Genomic DNA, 20,499 nt, shown 5'->3' on the forward strand with positions numbered 1-20,499 from the left:
CATATGATTGAATTCAAATCGCACATAGCGAATTTTGGGTATAAATAGCTCAGCCGCATGTGCCGTACGCGAAATAGCACAAACCGAACCCGCATATTGGGAGGGGAAACCTTTATCAAAGCAATAACATCGCCGCACTCTCGGCGGATCTTCAAGAACCTCGTCAGAGAGTGTGGCAAAGGTTGTAGCATCGCAGGCGGATACGACTCCAACCAGAATCGACGATCATTTAAAACAAACAAAACACCGCGCAATCGCACAACGGATGCCTAACAAGCAAACGCTTCGCGCAATGATCATGTTTCAAACCCAATTCATAACCACGGAGAGGGTGAATGATATCCGATGATTTAAATAAAATGCTGTTGTAAAAATGTGGACCTTCTTTGACAATACAACATGTTTACGGCGGAGTTAATTGATTTGAATACCGATATCTTGTGTCAGATCCACGTGGAGTTGGCGAATGTTCCTCTCCGTACGACTTTTGGCGGACGTCTCTACCAAAGATAAAGACAAAGCCTCCCCCCCCGGTAAAGCCTTAACAGACCGTTGGGGCAAGTGCTGTTAGCGAGCACCTATGAAGTACAACGCCCGGCCACCTTTATATCTCCCGTGTCTCCACCACCACCACCAACAACAACAACAACACCACCACCAACAACAACACCACCACCAACAACAACACAACCACCACCAACAACAACAACACCACCACCACCACCAACAACAACACCACCACCACCAACAACACCACCACCAACAACAACACCACCAACAACAACAACAATACCACCAACAACAACACCACCACCACCAACAACAACACCACCACCACCAACAACACCACCACCAACAACAACAACACCACCACCAACAACAATGATGGCAAATTGCCAAGTCGACGCTGCGCGCTGCGGCCGCTACCACACCGGCGTGCGTCTGGCCCTGAAAGTCGAGCGTTTAACATCTTTGTGGGGGGGGGGGGGGGTGTTTGACCATACTTCACCACGCTTTGATGGTGTTACATGGATGAAGGAAGGTCGGGGGGCGGCGTGCCAGACGGGAACTCTTTCGGCTTTCACTCGGCATTCATGTTAGCCGCGGTCGGGGATCGAACTCAGGTGGGCCGAGATGAAAGAGAAATGCTAAGTTGTTGATATTGTGCAGGCTTCATATGTCACACTTACAGTGTATGTTCGTGTGTGGTGCCGAGTGCGCGCTGTGTACACACGCAGGCACACGCAAGTTCTGCTTATGATTCAATATTCAAATATGCCGGTGCGTAGAGACGCGTGTGTGTATGTGTATATATATTTTACTACGGGGAGCGGTGGTGTAGCGGTTAGCGCTACGCTGCGTTACGAACCTGGCGACCCTGGTTCGATTCCCGCTCACGGCCAACACCAAGTGACGAATTATTTGAACCCCCCCTGGGCCTCCCCTAGGTCGACTCAGCCTCAAATGAGTAGCTGGGGAGACAAAGACGGCCGGGCATGGTGTTGGCCACCTACCCCCTCGTGTGCCGTGCCGTCTTCTCCGTGCGTACCCTTATGTACATAGTCAAAAATTTATTTGTAATTAAAAAAATCCCACATTTAGCCTTTAAAGACTGTAGAGGCAAGTGCTGTTAGCGAGCACCTATGAAGGCCGGAACGGTCCACGAGGGGGTGGGTGACCAGCACCACGCCTGACCGCCTTTGTCTCCCTAGCGGCGATGTTTACACATCGCACCAGGTACTCATTTGAGGCTGAGTCGACCTAGGGGAGGCCCGGGTCCGGTTCAGATTATCGTCAGTGGGTGTTGGCCGTGAGCGGGAATCGAACCCGGGTCGCCAGGTTCATAGCGCAGCGTAACGCTAACCGCTACACTACCGCTCCCCCAATACAAGGCACATACACACACGTACAGGCACATACACACAGGCACATACACACATACACACACATACACACACATACACACACAAAACATACACACACATACACACATACACACACGCACACAGGCACATACACACACACATACACGCGCATGCATTCAATAGACAAAGACGCCCCGTATAGTCTGAGCAGCCTTGTCGGGGCAAGTGCTGGGAGCGAGTAGCACCTATGAAGGCCGGCACGGCACACAATTGGGGGGGGGGGGGGTGGGTCGGCATTTGTTGGCCAGCAAAACACGCCCGTCCGCCTTTGTCTCCCCAGTGGCGATGTTTATACACCGCGCCGCACACGCACGCACTTGCACGAACGTGCACACGCGCGGGTGCTGGACACGCGCACGCTAGGAAAGGAGTGACTATTAAAATATATAAATAAACATAGCGTCCATGATCTGTATTCCCATCTTACTCGGTGGACATCTGTGGCGGGGGGGGGGGGGGAGAAGAGCTTCACAGCTCATCGGATTTATGCAGCACGACGAATTATATATTTCTGATTGTGGAAGAGGCTCGTTTGGTGTGTCGCGTCCTCATGAGCCCATCACCCCCGCCCCCCCCCCCTCTCTCTCTGCACACGCGTGTTTTTGCACAGCACTCGCGATTAGCACGCGTTCACTCGACTCGCTGTGCACAGACACACACAGAGACTCACACAGACACACACAGAAACTCACACAGACACCCACAGAGACACACATAGACACACAGAGACACATAGAGACACACACAGAGACACACAGAGACACACAGAGACACACAGAGACACACAGAGACTCATAGAGACGCATGATCATAGAGACACACACAGAGACACACAGAGACACACAGAGACTCATAGAGACGCATGATCATAGAGACACACAGAGACACACAGAGACACACAGACGCTGTAGTCCGCGCTCCTTCAAAGGAGGAGTGTGAACAGCTGAACGACCCCAAGTCTCTCCATATCTCTCACTCTCTCTCCTGAAGCCTTCTCGTTAGACACATCTCGCTCATGAACATAGCCCCCCCCCCCCCCCCTTAGCCTTCACTGAACCTTGTGGGGCACACGAAAGGGGGTGGGGGGCAGCAGCCACGCCCGACCGCCCTTGTCAACCGCGTGGCGATGTTTACGCAATGCACCGGGCGCTCGCTCAAGGCTGAGTCGATCTAGGGGAGGCACCGGTTCAGATAACAGCCACTCGTGTTGGCTGTGAGCGGCAATTGAACTCGCGTCGCCTGGCGCTGGCCCCCACCGCTCCCCCCCGATACGGCCAAAGTACGCGCACAATACGCACACGCATGCAAGCGTATGTAAAGTGCGCGTGCGTAATGTATCTGTGTGTGTGTCGGCATCGGCCTCTGCCGGAGGAGGCATTTGAAGGCAGTCGCCCTCCCGACAGCAACAACAGCAGATGGCTGCAGGAGCGACGCTCACGACAACGAGCAGAGCGCCGGGCGGTTATAGCGCTACTCATACGCGGTGGTGGTGGTGGTTGTCGTGGTGGTGGTTGTGGTTGTGGTGAACCTGCCGGTCATCTACATCGTCACCTGACCCACAGCAACCGGGGCCTGTCCCGTGACCTCCGACCGGCGAGCCGGCGACGCTCATCGCCCTGCGTTGAAGCGCACCTAGCCTGGCACAAGCGCCGTGGTCACGTCACCGGCGCTTACTGACGAATGGCATTTGTTGTTGATGATGATGTTGATGATCTCAATGTCCACCCACAGTGAGAAGGTGATGCCGAACGAAAACCGCGCGCGCGGGTTACGTAACCCGGAGTCGGACTCGAACTCGAACCGCTCGGCTGATAACAACCTCGGGCAGGGGACGTGACGACGCGTCGGGTTCCAGGCCACGTGCGGCGCAGGAGACAGCCTCTCGCGGCTCGTCCACGGCGGTGGGGGCGGCAGGGAGCGAGGGGGGGCGGAAGGGGGGGCTGGAAGAGTGGGGACCTGGGGGTCGCGTACGTGGGAGGGCGGGCGGGAGGGAGGGTGAGAGATGGATGGAGGGAGCGAGGGGAGGGAGCGATGGAGGGAGGCATGGAAGGAGGGACGGATGGAGCGAGAGTGGGGGGGGGGGATGGAGGGAGCGAGTGAGGCATGGATTGAGGGAGAGAGCGAGAGAGATGGAGAGATGAGGGAGGGGAGGGGAGGGGTGGGGGTGCGTGGTGAGAAGCCAAGGGGCGAATGAGGACACCCCGAGGCTGCACTCCACGCGCGCAGGCACAGAGACGGCCGTGTCTCCATTCATCGTCTCCGCACCCCCCCCCCCCCTAACTGGTCACGAAGACACCGTGTCTGTTTGTCTGTCTCTATCTCGTACGGACAGGGATGAGATCGTGCATGATTGCGTGTCACGCAGGTGACCGGTGGGGCGGGCGGGGGGGGATCGAGACGGCGTCTTCTCGAGTCTCGCGGCGAGAGCGATTGCCTCTGCGTTGTCACCGCTGCTGCCCGTAGAGAGAGAGACACAAAGACAGCGTCCAGGACTCGAGACGGGCCGATCGTGAGATCGAGAGACAGACGGGCAGCCCCGTGTGTCTAGTCGAGAGCGTAGAGTGCGGCCAAGATGGGAGATCGCTGATCGTGGCCACGAGGCGCGGAGCTCGAAACAAGGGACAGTTCTATAGCCGATGGAAGGTGCCATCAGCAGCAGCCAAGGTTTATCCACTGCTGGATGAAGGCACCCCCCCCTCCTCCCTCCGCTACACCACGCCGTCGTCCTGCCGTGCCACGATCCGTCTCTCATCCTCTCGCTCCATCTCCGCAGAGGTCGCGCTCTGGGACGAGGTTGCCCCCAGGTCACATATACTCGACATACATACACATACATACACACACATGTACACACACATGTACATACACGTACACAACAACAACAACAACCGCCATTCTCCACTAAGTGGCGGTGTCGTCACCACGGCGCTTGTGCCAGGCTATGTGCACGTACACGCGCACACACGTACATACATACACACGTACACACATACACGTGCATACATACACACGTGCATACATACACACGTACATACACACATACACACGTGCATACATACACACGTACACACATACACCCGTACATACATACACACGTACACACATACATACATACACGTACATACATACACACGTACACACATACACACGTACATACATACACACGTACACACATACACACGTACACACATAATACACACACACACGTACACACACGTACACACATACATGCTTACACAAAGACACGTACATGCAGGTAAACATGATACGTCTACAGTGTACAATAAAACACACACGTGGCAACACATATATAGTGATACAAACAAATCCCACCACTGCTTTTTAAGCGGAAATATATATGTAAAATATATGATGATGATATTATTAGACACACACGCAATACATTGTAAATGTTGTGGATTTGCTCTCCAACACACCGGTGTGCTGTACGAGTGACGAATTGGCCACGTTCTGTTTACGTGACAACCCTTACTAGTTATAGCTGTGTCGGGTGGTGGAGGGTTTAACGACACATTTATATATTTACGCGATCTAACCCAGAAAACTTCTATGATGGATATGATGACGCTTTGTGCAATGGTCCTTTTTCAGGAAAGATATGAAATTATCTTTTTCAGTATTACTTTTTCACATTGACCATGCGCATAGACCTGACATATGCGGCTACTATTAATACATATGATGTAGCATTAGAATGTCATATACAGAGCGGGCAAAAACACAGATTCCCATGTTTAATTCACGTAATTATTAAATGTGTTTTAACGTTTACAAAAATAAATACATTTACAGATTCGCATGAAGAGGTTGACCGCATTACGACGTTCAAGTGACGTGGTATGTTGTTATTACACACACACACTACACACACGTGGTGTGTTGTTATTACACACACACTACACACACACGTGGTGTGTTGTTATTACACACACACACACTACACACGTGGTGTGTTGTTATTACACACACACACTACACACACACGTGGTGTGTTGTTATTACCACACACACACACGTGGTGTGTTGTTATTACACACACACTACACACACACGTGGTGTGTTGTTATTACACACACACACTACACACACACGTGGTGTGTTGTTATTACACACACACACTACACACACACGTGGTGTGTTGTTATTACACACACACACACTACACACGTGGTGTGTTGTTATTACACACACACACTACACACACACGTGGTGTGTTGTTATTACACACACACACACACGTGGTGTGTTGTTATTACACACACACTACACACACGTGGTGTGTTGTTATTACACACACACACTACACACACGTGGTGTGTTGTTATTACACACACACACTACACACACGTGGTGTGTTGTTATTACACACACACACTACACACACGTGGTGTGTTGTTATTACACACACACACACACACTACACACACACGTGGTGTGTTGTTATTACACACACACTACACACACACGTGGTGTGTTGTTATTACACACACACACACAATACACACGTGTTGTGTTGTTATTACACACACACTACACACACACGTGGCGTGTTGTTATTACACACACACTACACACACACACGTGTTGTGTTGTTATTACACACACACACTACACACACGTGGTGTGTTGTTATTACACACACACACTACACACACACGTGTTGTGTTGTTATTACACACACACTACACACACGTGTTGTGTTGTTATTACACACACACACTACACACACACGTGGTGTTGTTATTACACACACACACTACACACACGTGGTGTGTTGTTATCACACACACACACTACACACACACGTGGTGTGTTGTTGTTACACACACACACTACACACACACGTGGTGTGTTGTTATTACACACACACACGTGGTGTGTTGTTATTACACACACACACTACACACACACGTGTTGTGTTGTTATTACACACACACACTACACACACACGTGGTGTGTTGTTATTACACACACACACTACACACACACGTGGTGTGTTGTTATTACACACACACTACACACACACGTGTTGTGTTGTTATTACACACACATACTGCACACACACGTGGTGTGTTGTTATTACACACACACTACACACACGTGGTGTGTTGTTATTACACACACATACTACACACACGTGTTGTGTTGTTATTACACACACACACTACACACACGTGGTGTGTTGTTATTACACACACATACTACACACACACGTGTTGTGTTGTTATTACACACACACTACACACACGTGTTGTGTTGTTATTACACACACACTACACACACACGTGGTGTGTTGTTATTACACACACACACTACACACACACGTGGTGTGTTGTTATTACACACACACACTACACACACACATGGTGTGTTGTTATTACACACACACACTACACACACACGTGGCGTGTTGTTATTACACACACACACTACACACACACGTGGCGTGTTGTTATTACACACACACACTACACACACGTGGTGTGTTGTTATTACACACACACACTACACACACGTGGGGTGTTGTTATTACACACACACACTACACACACACGTGGTGTGTTGTTATTACACACACACACTACACACACACGTGGTGTGTTGTTATTACACACACACACTACACACACACACGTGGTGTGTTGTTATTACACACACACTACACACACGTGGTGTGTTGTTATTACACACACACTACACACACACGTGTGTGTTGTTATTATACACACACACACGCTACACACACTACACACACGTGGTGTGTTGTTATTACACACACACACAACACACACACGTGGTGTGTTGTTATTACACACACACACTACACACACACGTGTTGTGTTGTTATTACACACACACACTACACACACACGTGGTGTGTTGTTATTACACACACACACTACACACACACATGGTGTGTTGTTATTACACACGCACACACTACACACACGTGTTGTGTTGTTATTACACATACACACTGCACACGTGATGTGTTGTTATTACACACACACACTACACACAAACGTGGGTGTTGTTATTACACACACACTACACACACACGTGGTGTGTTGTTATTACACACACACACTACACACACACGTGGCGTGTTGTTATTACACACACACACTACACACACACGTGGTGTGTTGTTATTACACACACACACTACACACACACGTGGCGTGTTGTTATTACACACACACACTACACACACACATGGTGTGTTGTTATTACACACACACACTACACACAAACGTGGGTGTTGTTATTACACACGCACAATACGTGAATATTCTCACGTTATTAACAAGATCGGTGATGATATCACTCGCCACTGATAGAAGCCGATATTCTTCGTGCAGTGCGCTAATCACTGCGCCACCGTTCCCCATTATTATTTTTTCTAGAAATATGCTTGTAATGTTAATTCATCGTATGGTAATGGTACGACACGTACTTTACAATGAATGTGGTTCAATGTTGCCATGTCTGTTCACTTAAACATCACAATAGATTAAACATTACACTTTTGAAGGTCCAATATTGAATTCAGTTTTTTAAAAATCGTCGTGAAAATAATCATAATGATGATTTTAAAAAGTTATTTATTTAATTTAATTACAATACTCATAATGATGATAATAAAGTCATTTAATTTACTCTCCGATTCATAAGATGGTCCATAGAGTAATACGCATCCAACATTCTGTGCTCGTGTGTCAATAAAGTTATACAAATCTGATCTCTCTCTCTCACACAAGCACGCATGCGCCTACCGGATTATAAGACGCATTCACAACTTTTGATTGAAACTACAGAGGGGGTGGGAGGGGATGTGGGGGGGGACGGGGGGGAAGTGCGTCTTATAATCCAGAGCATTCGGTATTCATCTTGTCAAAGAGCAGCGTGAGGTGTCACGGCTTCTGCTGTTGGATGTTTGTCCAAATTCATTTGCTTTCATTTGTTTCCGCCCGTGTTTATCGCGGTGACACATCGGACTAGCGTGTGATGCCCACGTGGGGTCAAAGTGTCGCTCCGTGTTTGACGCTGTTGTTGTTGTTGTTTACGTTATAAACTTTACACACGACAGTGAGAGAGATCTGAATACTGCAGTCGGATAATAACTCACGAAGAAAACGCGGGCGGGGGGGGGGGGGGGATGAAACACGCGAAATGTTCCGCACAGACGGGTTCACGACCTCCCCCACCACACCCTACCCCACCCTACTTGCTGTACTACCGTCTCCTGTCCAGCGGGCAGGCTCGTCCCGACGCTCATTCCATGGCTTTCTTTTCTCAAGATCCTCTTTACGTGATCCCACGCACAACTCGCCTCCAAAGCCGCGTGTTTGGAGGCGGATTCTAAGACGCACTCCCAAGTTTTGCTTGAAAATACGCCGGGGGTGGGAGGGGATTTTGGGGCGCGTGGGGGAGGTTGTTAGTGCGTCTTATAATCCAGAGAATACGCGATTCATATCGTAAACTAGCGGCTTGAGTCTCATGCAGAGGTCGCAAACGGGTTTTGATTCCTTACCCGTACCCGGCCGCACCAGGGTCGCAAACGGGTACCCATACCCGGTCGGGTACGGGTACATGTACGCTACCCGTACCCGTACCCTACCCGAAATGAGTGACAAACGGTGACTCACCGGTGACTCACGGCCTACCCGTACCCGTACCCGGCCGCACCAGGGTCGCAAACGGGTAGCCGGGTATCGGGTAGGGTACGGGTATCGGGTACCCGGTTGCGACCTCTGGTCTCATAGGTTCTCGTGTATTTTGAATGCACGCACGACCACGTGCGGAAACCATTCCCCCGCCCTCCACCCCCCCAACAAACACGCGTTTGTACACGATGACGTCACTTGTTTACGACGTAAAACAACGACAACAACAACAGGTCAACCACGGAGCAACACTTTATACAACGTGGTCATAACACGGAAGAGTCGAGGTTGTTGCCTGGTCGGAGTACACAAGCGCCGACGCGATACGCAAGCGAGCAAATCTTTAGCCTTCTCGTCAAACACAAAAAAAACCCGAATATTGTCTCACTAAAACACCCCGTGAGTCGCGCAACGCGGCCCGCTCTGCGAGGGGAACATCTGCGTTCAGCACGGCCGGCCACGCACGGTGCGAAAGAAGTTCGACGCGCCGTGCGCACGGCACCAGCAGGATTGGTTCAGCGAAAACAAACTACGGGGAGAGGATGGAGAGGGGGGGGAGATCGGTTTCGAGACGCGACGGCTCCCTCGTGGGCTTTGGCAGCCTGGCTCGAAGCGATCGACTGAGCCCAGGTGTCTACTGACGAGGAACGTCTACGGCTGACGTGGGGGGGGGGGGGGGGTCCTAGTCCATACCCGTCAATACCTCATCAGTGCCCCCGCCTTATTACAGACCAATTCAGACACCTTATTTGGTCACCGCCCCCCTCCCCCCTGTGCCCTTATACATCTTCAATCGCACACAAATGCGACATTTGATTTTCTTTACTCAAATTTCCCGGTACAAGAATACGGGGTAAACCGTGTGGGTTGACGGCGATGTGACTATACACTACGATACACTCCACGGCTGTAAACTACACTACTACACACTACTCTATAACACTAAACTTACTAAACCACTATACACGATATCACTACATACCTGTCAACCCCTTATCAGTGCTCCACCTTCTCGCAGACCAATTCAGAGACCGTATTGGGTCACCCCAGTGCCATTGTAAAACCTCAAAGTTCATCCTACAAAGTCCCATCACGAGGGAGAAACACAAACTAATAGACATTATGTGTCCGTATTGAAACGTCTGTACGCCGTATGGACCTGATAACTCAATATCCCTGTACAAGAACACGGGGTAACCCGTATGGGTTGACAGCGATGTTTGTCTGACGCAACAACTTTACAGTACACATGCAGTACAGACTCCTCCATCTCATGAATGTTATTCCACGTGAAAAAGAAATCAACAAACGAGTATTTCATTACCAATACCAACCAATAGCCGGGCTATTCGCCACGAAGTGACGGTGAATTCACCACGGCGCCCGTGCCAGGCCAGGTGCACTTTCCCTACGCAACCCACAACACATGCATCGATACGTCCAGATTTCTGCACGTGTTCTTCACATTGGAATATTCTAAATGACGACGCAACACCCCGCGATCAATCAAAACAAAGCCTCGCCACGATGATCGTGATTCATAAGAGGTTGTTTTGTTTTTGGGTTCGATCGCGTAAAATATCAATGTGTCGTTAAACCCGCCACCACCCGACACGGCCAATTTAGTAAGGGTTTCGATTTAAAGCTTTCGTGACTGCAGGGATTCATCTTCTTGGTTCTTTCGGTAAAGTCACGTAGAAGGGAAGTAATATTATTATTTTATTACTTCCCTTCTACGTGACTTTACCGAAAGAACCAAGAAGATAGTAAAGGTTTGTTACGTACACAAAACTCTAAATCGAGCATTCGAATTAGCGTACTCGAATTGTAGATGTTGTCGTGGGTTTACTCTCCAACACACCGGTGTGCTGAACTAGTAACGAATTTGCCGCGTTCAGTTTACGTGACAAACCTTACTAATTGGCTGTGTCGGGTGTAGGCGGGTTGAACGACGCGTTTATATTGACGCGATCTAACCCACAAAACCTCTATTATGGATAATATGGGTCGGGAAAGCCTACGTGTTTAAATGATCATGCCTATTATCATCATCATCATCATAATCCATTTTCATCATCATCATAACCAAACCCCATTCCATAACAGAAACACAGTGCAGGCTGGAAAACCTCGAGTTTAAACCAATAACACCACCGCCAACATCATCACCACCGACACCACCACCACCACACAGAACGTAGCTGTAAATGTACCCTTATGAAGCTATGTGTGAAGGGTCATGCATAATATATGTCTAGCACGATACAGTTATGATTATAATTACAGAATAATTCCATCGAATACACACGAAGCGAAGTCGTGCTCTGACTGACGTAAATTGTAAATTACGTCCCGTGATGTCGATTGAAATCTGACTATTGGCACAAATCGAATCGGTTGTGACTGCTTGCAACTCGAGAAAACATCCCAAAGGCTCCGTTTTGCGAATATTTTTTATTAGCTTCACCAAAATTAAAAAAAGTTGCGGCGAGGAGGCTGCCGATTGGTTCAACTCGTACATGGAGCAGGGTCAGCCCTAACGTTTCGCACCCCCAACCCCCATAAGGAACACTACACACACACGCGCACGCGTATTGATATCCCTCGCCAGAGTGAACCAAGAAGCCATTCGCCTCGTGTGTAGAGCGACGATAAAGACGAATGGAAGCCCGCTTTCGGGCATTTTATGTTGTTGTTGTATTTAGATACAGACTTCTCTATGCATATCGCTGCACGCTCGCTGAATAGGACATTACTATTGAGCGTGTCTAGCTGAGAGACTCATTGTGTTGTGTGTACGGATACAGGCAGGCAGCGCTTACGATAAGAGGAACGGCAGTGCCGAGAACGACTCTGATGAAGCCGGAGATCTCACTTTGTCTCCACGATATATTTATACACCTGTTCACACGATTAAAGGATTATAGGATGTAGGATTAGCAGAGGTGGGACAAAGTCATTGTTATGCAAGTCCAAGTCGAGTCTGAAGTCATCAAATTCATGACTCGAGTCTGACTCGAGTCCAAGTCACATGACTCGAGTCCACACCTCAGAGGTGGGACAAAGTCATTGTTATGCAAGTCCAAGTCGAGTCTGAAGTCATCAAATTCATGACTCGAGTCTGACTCGAGTCCAAGTCACATGACTCGAGTCCACACCTCTGAGGATTAGTATATCGGCGTGTTGTTGAAAGGCAGAATGTGTACTCTAGTGGTAGTGCCTTACGCCGCTAATCCCCTACGTACTATAGGCAGCGAATTTTTGTTACAATTAAGGCCTACATATACGCATATACAAATACGTAGGAATATAGAACAATAGCTACATGTATGAAGTAATACCATGCATGTGATAACTGTGTACATGTATATATATTAAAAAAAAATAAGTTTATAATAGGTCGATACAGTACGTGTGCCAGGTTCTCGAACATCATCGCAACTCACGTAGATCACTGAGTCACAATTGTCCTACACGTATCGATAATTGCATGCCGGTAATAGTCCACGCAAGTAGCTCCTGTACGAATATTTATGTCAAACCACGTGGACACAATTTCGCTGCTGATGTTGCAGCAGCGTGATAACGCACACAACGTCCAAACAACGTCCACACACAGACACACATACAAATACAAAGATGCCCCGTGTAGCCTGCACAGGCTGCGGGGGCAAGTGCTGTAAATGGAGTTCAGATACCTAGTTAGACACATTACTTGGTGGTGATCTCTGCTGCAGCAACAACAACAAAACGCAACCACGAATAGGCGACGTTTCAGGCAACGGCCCTTCTTAATAGCATCGATGTATCAAGTCCAGAATAGTTACGCGGGGTGTTGAAAGGGATGGGGGTGCGTTAGAATTGAGAAGGGGGGGGGGGGGTAGTTGGTGCAGCTCACACGATGGCCCGGTCACGTTTGTCTCCCTAGTGCTGGCGTGTATTCCCTGCACGAGGTAATCAGTTGAGGCTGAGTCGACCTTGGGGAAGGCCTAGGATCGGTTCGGGTATTTGCCGCTGATTTGAAGCAGTTGCCGGGATTTCAACTGCGTCGGTCTAATTTGGTAATACTAGCGCTAACCGCTGCGCCACCGTTCCCCAAAGCCACAAAGACAAAGATCACCCGTATAGCGTTAACAGACTGTAGGGGCAAGTGCTGTTAGCGAGTACCTATGAAGGCCGGCACGGCACACGAGGGGGTGGGTGGCCAACACCACGCCCGGTCGCCTTTGTCTCCCAGTGACGATGTTTACACATCGCACCAGGTACTCATTTGAGACTGAGTCGACCTAGGGGAGGCCTAGGACCGGTTCAGATAATCGTCACTGGTGTCGGCCGTGAGCGGGAATCGAACCCGGGTCGCCAGATTCGTAGCGCAGCGTAGCGCGCTAACCGCTGCACCACCGTTCCCCACAGGCACACGCACGCACGCGCACAGACACCCACACACCGTTCTCTCGGCCTAACATAATCAATCCCGCACGCCGACGTGCATAGGCCTGCGTAGGCTACACATATACATTGGTAATGAGATGCAAACATACATCATGTAATTATGCGTGGTGTGTATAGTGTATAGTGTACGTGTAGATTGTTAGCAGTCTCAACACGACATTCCGATAATTATTGAATTTTAATTCGCGTGTTTCCGTCGAAATTCGTCTAACCAACACCAGCGACGATTATCTGCACCGGTCCTGAAACCTCCTCTAATGAGTATCTGGTGCGGTGTGAGAAACATCGTCACGAGGCAGACAAAGGCGGCCGGGCGTGGTGCTGGCCGCCCACTCGCCTAGTGTGCCTTGTCATCCTTCATAGGTGCTACTCGCAAACAGCACTTGCCACAACAGCCTTGTTAAGAAGGCTACACGGGGGACCTTTGTCTTTGGGTTCATCTCTGGTTCGTTCGTCCCTCAACATCCCTTCTCTCTCTTCCCTCTCCATCCCCTCTCTCTCTCCTCCCTCTCCCCTCCTCTCTCTCTTTTTTTTACGATCAGAGGAAGCAAGAAGATGCTCGGTGTAGTCGGCACTTTGCTTTTCGTCCCTCATTTCGTTTTTTTCAATGCTCTGCTTTATGTGCCCGCCCCCCCCCCCCTGTTGAAATGAAAGATTTCACAAAAGATGTAATGCTCTGCTCCTTCTTCTTACCCCTTCCCTCTCTCTCTACCCCCTCTCTCTACCCCCTCTCTCTACCCCCCTCTCTCTCTACCCCCTCTCTCCCTACTTTATGTCTATGTTCCCCCTGTTTTCTATGTACATATTTTTTACTTCGACAAGTGCTGCATCCGCACCCAGCGCTCCTCGCAGTCCTACGGCCTCCGACGGTAGCTCGTGTCTCCCTGCAGAGCTCCCCATCTTCTGCCACTGAGCACACGGCCTCCTCCAGCGCCCACTGCTCCTTGAAGGCCGGCACGGCGTGGGTCAGCCGCGCATGGCGGAACTCCAGCCCACACACCCTGGCTCCGACCAGAGCGCGGAAGATGCCCATGCTGCTGGCCGGACGTTTCCTCTCCACGGCCACCTTCCCTTCCTCGCCCTGTGTACGGCGAGCTTGGCGTAGCCGACGAGCACGTTGACCAGCCCCTGAAGATGTTGAGATCCGTCGCCCTTCGGGTATCCAAAGATGAGGACCATCAGGGAGAAGTGGAGGCTGAACCTTAGGAGGATGTTTCTCAGGACCTTGAACAGCGAGTCCAGGCTCTTGCACTCCACGTATCGGTGCGCCACCGTCTCCACTTTACCGCAGAACCGGCACTCCGGGGACGTGTCGATGAAATGCGCCAGGGAGGCGTTGGTGGTGACGGTGCCGTGGGCGATGCTCCAGCTGAGGTCGCCGATGCGGTTGTACGTCGGGCTGTAGTAGAGTTGCCCTTAGCGAGGCCTCTCTGGAGAGATGCAGGGCAGGGCTTTCCTCCAGGCATGGTCTTTGTGGCTCCTCAGGGTGTCCTGTTGATGAAACCGGACCATGTAGGAGTAGAGCACCTTCCTCTTTGCATTTGTGAAGGCCACCTCCGATAGGTCTTCCAGCCGGCACTGGTTGTGATCCGCCTTTGTTTGTCGGCATTGACGATGCTGTGGCACGACGGAGAGCTTTGGTGGAGGGGGACCGAGAGGGGCCTCGTTATCCCCAACACCGATGGCGGGCATTCTCCCCGCTGCCGCTGAGAAGGCCCCCTTGGCTTCGGCCAGGATCTGGGCAGCCATCCGGAGCGATTGCAGCCCTGTCTTTGCGGCCATGTCTGCTGGTCCGAGCCACCGGCCCCGTGTTCCAGGCTCCACCAGATCTCCCATCCTGGTGAGCCGCGTGTTGGTGAGGCGCCTCTCCATGCCGGGGGTGGCGGTGATGGATGGCAGCTTTGTCTGGGTTACTGAGGATCGGTTCGAAGACCAAATCCTCGGCCGATCGCGGCTGGTTCAGCCTCCTGACGGCAACGGAGCTCCACGTCTGCAGGATGCTCCTGTAGAAAGGTGGCAGCTGTCCCAGTGGGAGGCCCTGCAGGTCCATGTAGAATAGTTGTTTGGAGGACTGCAGACCCCCCACCCCCCCAGCTGTTTCAGGAGGAAGGAGGCCGTGACGCTGCAGGCCGGTGCAGGGGTGGCATGCAGGAACTTTTGCGTTGCCTACAGTCGGAAGGTAGCCAGCTGACTCCGCACGCACACCAGCCCATGACCGCCCTCGTCCAGTGGCAGGGCCAGGACCCAGCCGCGACCCGGTGTCCTCCGCCCGACCAGAATAAGTCGAGGACTCGCTTCTGAAGCGCGTTGACGAGGCTCATGGGGGGGGGGGGGTGCAGGGAGAAGAGTCGGTGCAACAGCATGGACGTCGCCAGCTGGTTCACCACCAACGTCTTTGTCCAGAAGGTGAGGAACTTGCACAGGCGACTCCAGGTGCCCAGTCGTTCCTTCACCTTCTCCTCCAGCTCGAGCCAGTTCCTCTGCGGTGGTTCCTCCTCTGGTCCCAGGAACACCCCCAGGTGGTGCAGCAGCGATGTTGTGCTCCAATTGATGGCTTTTGCCTTCTCAGAACACTGGGTCATGTCCCACGATCCAACCAGCAGCCCGTTGCACTTTTGCCAGTTCATTTTTGATGAGGAGGCCTTCGAAAAGATCTCCTGGCACTCATGCAGCAGGGCGACATCATCCAGGGAGCACAGGATGAGGAGGACATCGTCGGCGTACGCCGTCAGGACCAACTTGACGCTTGGTTCCCTGAGCACCAGGCCGCTGAGTCTCCGCCTCATGAGACTCAGGAAAGGCTCTAAAGCCAGGACATGAAGTTGGCCCGACAACGGGCATCCCTGTCTCACTCCTCGCTAGAATTTGACCGGGGCAGTGAGGGCGCCGTTGACCTTGATCATGCACTCTGACTTGGTGTAGAGTAGGCGGATCGTTCGGACAAAGCAATCCCCAAAACCAAAGGTCTTGAGGGTGCCCAGCAGGTATTCGTGGTCCACTCTGTCAAAAGCTTTTTTCTGGTCAAGGGCCAGAAACGCAATTGAGATGCCCAACCTCTGGGACACCGCGATGAGATCCCTGACCAGGAAGATGCCGTCGTGGATGGTTCGTCCGGGGATGGTGTAGGACTGGTCCCTGTTTACGACTTGTGCAATCACCCCTTTCAGTCGCAGGGAGAGAGCCTTCGTCAATATTTTGTAGTCTGTGTTCAGGAGGGACACCGGACGCCAGTTTTGTAGAATGCCTCAGGCCTCCGTTCTTGGGAAGCAGAGTGAGCACCGCCCTCCTCCAAGACTGAGGCATCACCCCGGTGACAGAGGCTTCCTCCAGCACCTCTCTGTAGTCCTCCCGTAGGGATGGCCAAAAAGCGGCATAAAGCTCCCCTGTTAGCCCGTCTAACCATGGAGATTTATTTGGAGCCAGTCCTCTTACAGCTGCGTCAAGGTCATTCCTTGTGAGCTTTTGCTCCAGTAGTTCTTTCCCGTCTTCCCCCAGGGTGGGTAGACCGCTCCATGCCTCCGCCTGGGCCGCTCCCGATGTTTCTTCAGGGGAGAACAGGCTGCCGTAGAAGTCTCTGATGATGGTCGACTTCTGCTGGAGTTCGTACGCCAGGACACTGTCACCATCAAAGAGGCACTCCGTGGATTTGCGCCTCCCGTTGTGCCTCCCGAGGGAGTAGAAAAGCGAGGATTCCGTGTCGAGGTTGGTGATGAGCTTCACCCGGGATCGCACAAACGCCCCTCTCTTCCCTCTCCATCCTCTCTCTCGTCACTCTCCATCCTCTCTCTCGCCCTCTTCCCTCTCCATCTTCTCTCTCTCCCCTCTCCCATTTTCTCTCTCTCTCTCTCTCTCCCCTCTCCCGTCCTCTCTATTTTTTTTTTTACGATCAGTGGAAACAAGAAGATGCTCGGTGTATTCGGCACTTTGCTTCGTTCATCATTTCGTAATTTATATTTTTTTAATTTTAATTTTTTAAAATTAGATTTACATTTTTAAACTCTGCTTTATGTAAAGCCCTTCTCTCTTCCCTCTCCCATCCTCTCTCTCTCTCTCTCTCGTCCCTCTCCCGTCCTTGCTCGGTCGCCTATCCACTGCCTCTTGCGTTGGAGCCTGCGGCGGTGCGGGTGCCTGCGGTCGTGGGGTCAAATGACGGGCGCCCTTCCACACCCCTCTCTTTGTATCTCCGCACTCGCGGTGCGCGCTCAGAGTCGCGTTTCACCGCCACAAACTACCGCAACAAAAGCGGTTCCCTTCATCCTCCTCCACGCCTCGCTATCACACGTAAATAAACAAAGCTCCACGGTTACCGAGCGCAGGCTCAGAGGGACAAAACGGCAAGCGGAGCAGCTTTCTACATCAGGTACACTCGCTATAGCAACAACAACAACATACTCTCTGGTTCTTTCGGTAAAGGCACGTAGATATAGAATAATAATAAAATAACACGACATTTCGGTCGCAACACAAGCGCCAGTCACCTGATGACCACCACTGTGTTCAACCACTTCTGTACCACCACCACAATGCAGGTCAAATCAACACACGCACTCGCCTATTCACTCATGAACTCGTCCACCCACCCACCCACTCACCCACCCACTCCCTCACTCACTCACCCACCACACTGCAGGTCAAATCAACACACGCACTCGCCTATTCACTCACGAACTCGTCCACCCACCCACCCACTCACCCACCCACTCCCTCACTCACTCACCCACCACACTGCAGGTCAAATCAACACACGCACTCGCCTATTCACTCACGAACTCGTCCACCCACCCACCCACTCACCCACCCACTCCCTCACTCACTCACCCACCACACTGCAGGTCAAATCAACACACGCACTCGCCTATTCACTCACGAACTCGTCCACCCACCCACCCACCCACCCACCCACTCCCTCACTCACTCACCCACCACACTGCAGGTCAAATCAACACACGCACTCGCCTATTCACTCACGAACTCGTCCACTCACCCACCCACTCACCCACCCACTCACCCACCACACTGCAGGTCAAATCAACACACGCACTCGCCTATTCACTCACGAACTCGTCCACCCACCCACCCACCCACTCACCCACCCACTGACTCACCCACCACACTGCATGTCAAATCAACACACACACTCACCTATTCACTCACGAACTCGTCCACTCACCCACCCACTCACCCACCCACTCACTCAACCACCACACTGCAGGTCAAATCAACACACGCACTCGCCTATTCACTCACGAACTCGTCCACCCACCCACTCACCCACTCACTCACGCCATCTCTCACCCACTCACCCACCACACTGCTCTACTTTGGAATTCCCTCCTCCCATCGCCACCATCGTCTAATCCCCCCCCCCCCTTCCCTTACAAGTTCTGACCATAACCTTCGCTCAATTCATTACAACTGTGATAGTGCTGATTGTTGCTGGCCGTCGTTTTGCGTTTTGAGCCTTTGGGCACGCAAGTAAACAACCCGCACTCTGTTCAAACCATGGGCAGTCTCCTCTCTCCTCTCTCCCTCTGTTGGTTTTCTTTCGCGCTGCGGTTCACAATACCACGAGAGCGCATCGTTAGGGGGGGATTGATTTCTGATCTTGAGAATATTCCCCGGGGCTTCTCAACTGCGCGTCACAGGGCTCAGCGCATTGGACTCGCGACCCAGAGGTGGCCGTCGGGTTCGATTTCATCTCTCGGAGCGAGGCAGTTGAAAGTTACGGACTCATTTCTCGTGGCCCGCAGTGCAGAGGAGGTCACATTTGGGGCACCGCTGCCTCGCGTGGGAGGCCCGTCAGCCAACTGCGGGACGTGAGCGGGCGGTCATTGAATGGCTGCAGCTGTACCGCCTGTTTTCCGGACCTCAGCCCCCGTACAGCTCCGGAAGAAACGAAGCCCCGTGTCTATACCGTGTACACACATCGAGAGGTCGAAGTGAAAGCAAATGTCCTGCCTCAGATGCGCATCGAGGGCAGTCGTGGAAATTCCACATTCCTATGACCGAGGCCAAAGTGGTCGTAATAATTGTATCGACCCAACCCGCCCTCCCCCCTTTTTTAGGGAGGGGGGGGGTGGTAGGGGGTCAGAGTTCGAACCCGAGTCCAACTCCCCAAAGCAGAATTTGAACGAGCAACCCTACCGGTCAAGACACCTGCTCTGACACCAGTACCCCACGGCGTTACCTTGGGGGGAGGGGGGGGGGATTCGGGGGTTTGGGGGGTTCGGGGGGTTCGGGGAGGGGGGCAATGAGGTGCCTGAGTATGGGCGTCAGGCAGCCGCGGACAGGCAGAGCAACGACTCGGCCGGCCCCGCCACTAAGTCATTCATTACAACCCCCAGCGAAGCCGTTCGCGGCTGCAACCTGCCCTTAATGACTGAGCGGCGTATTACCAGCCAGGGGTGGAGGAGAGGCTGTGGGGCGAGAGAGAT

Source organism: Lethenteron reissneri, chromosome 24 (genome assembly GCF_015708825.2).
Source record: "Lethenteron reissneri isolate LAM-NWPU_2019-01 chromosome 24, ASM1570882v1, whole genome shotgun sequence".
Taxonomy (NCBI): domain Eukaryota; kingdom Metazoa; phylum Chordata; class Hyperoartia; order Petromyzontiformes; family Petromyzontidae; genus Lethenteron; species Lethenteron reissneri.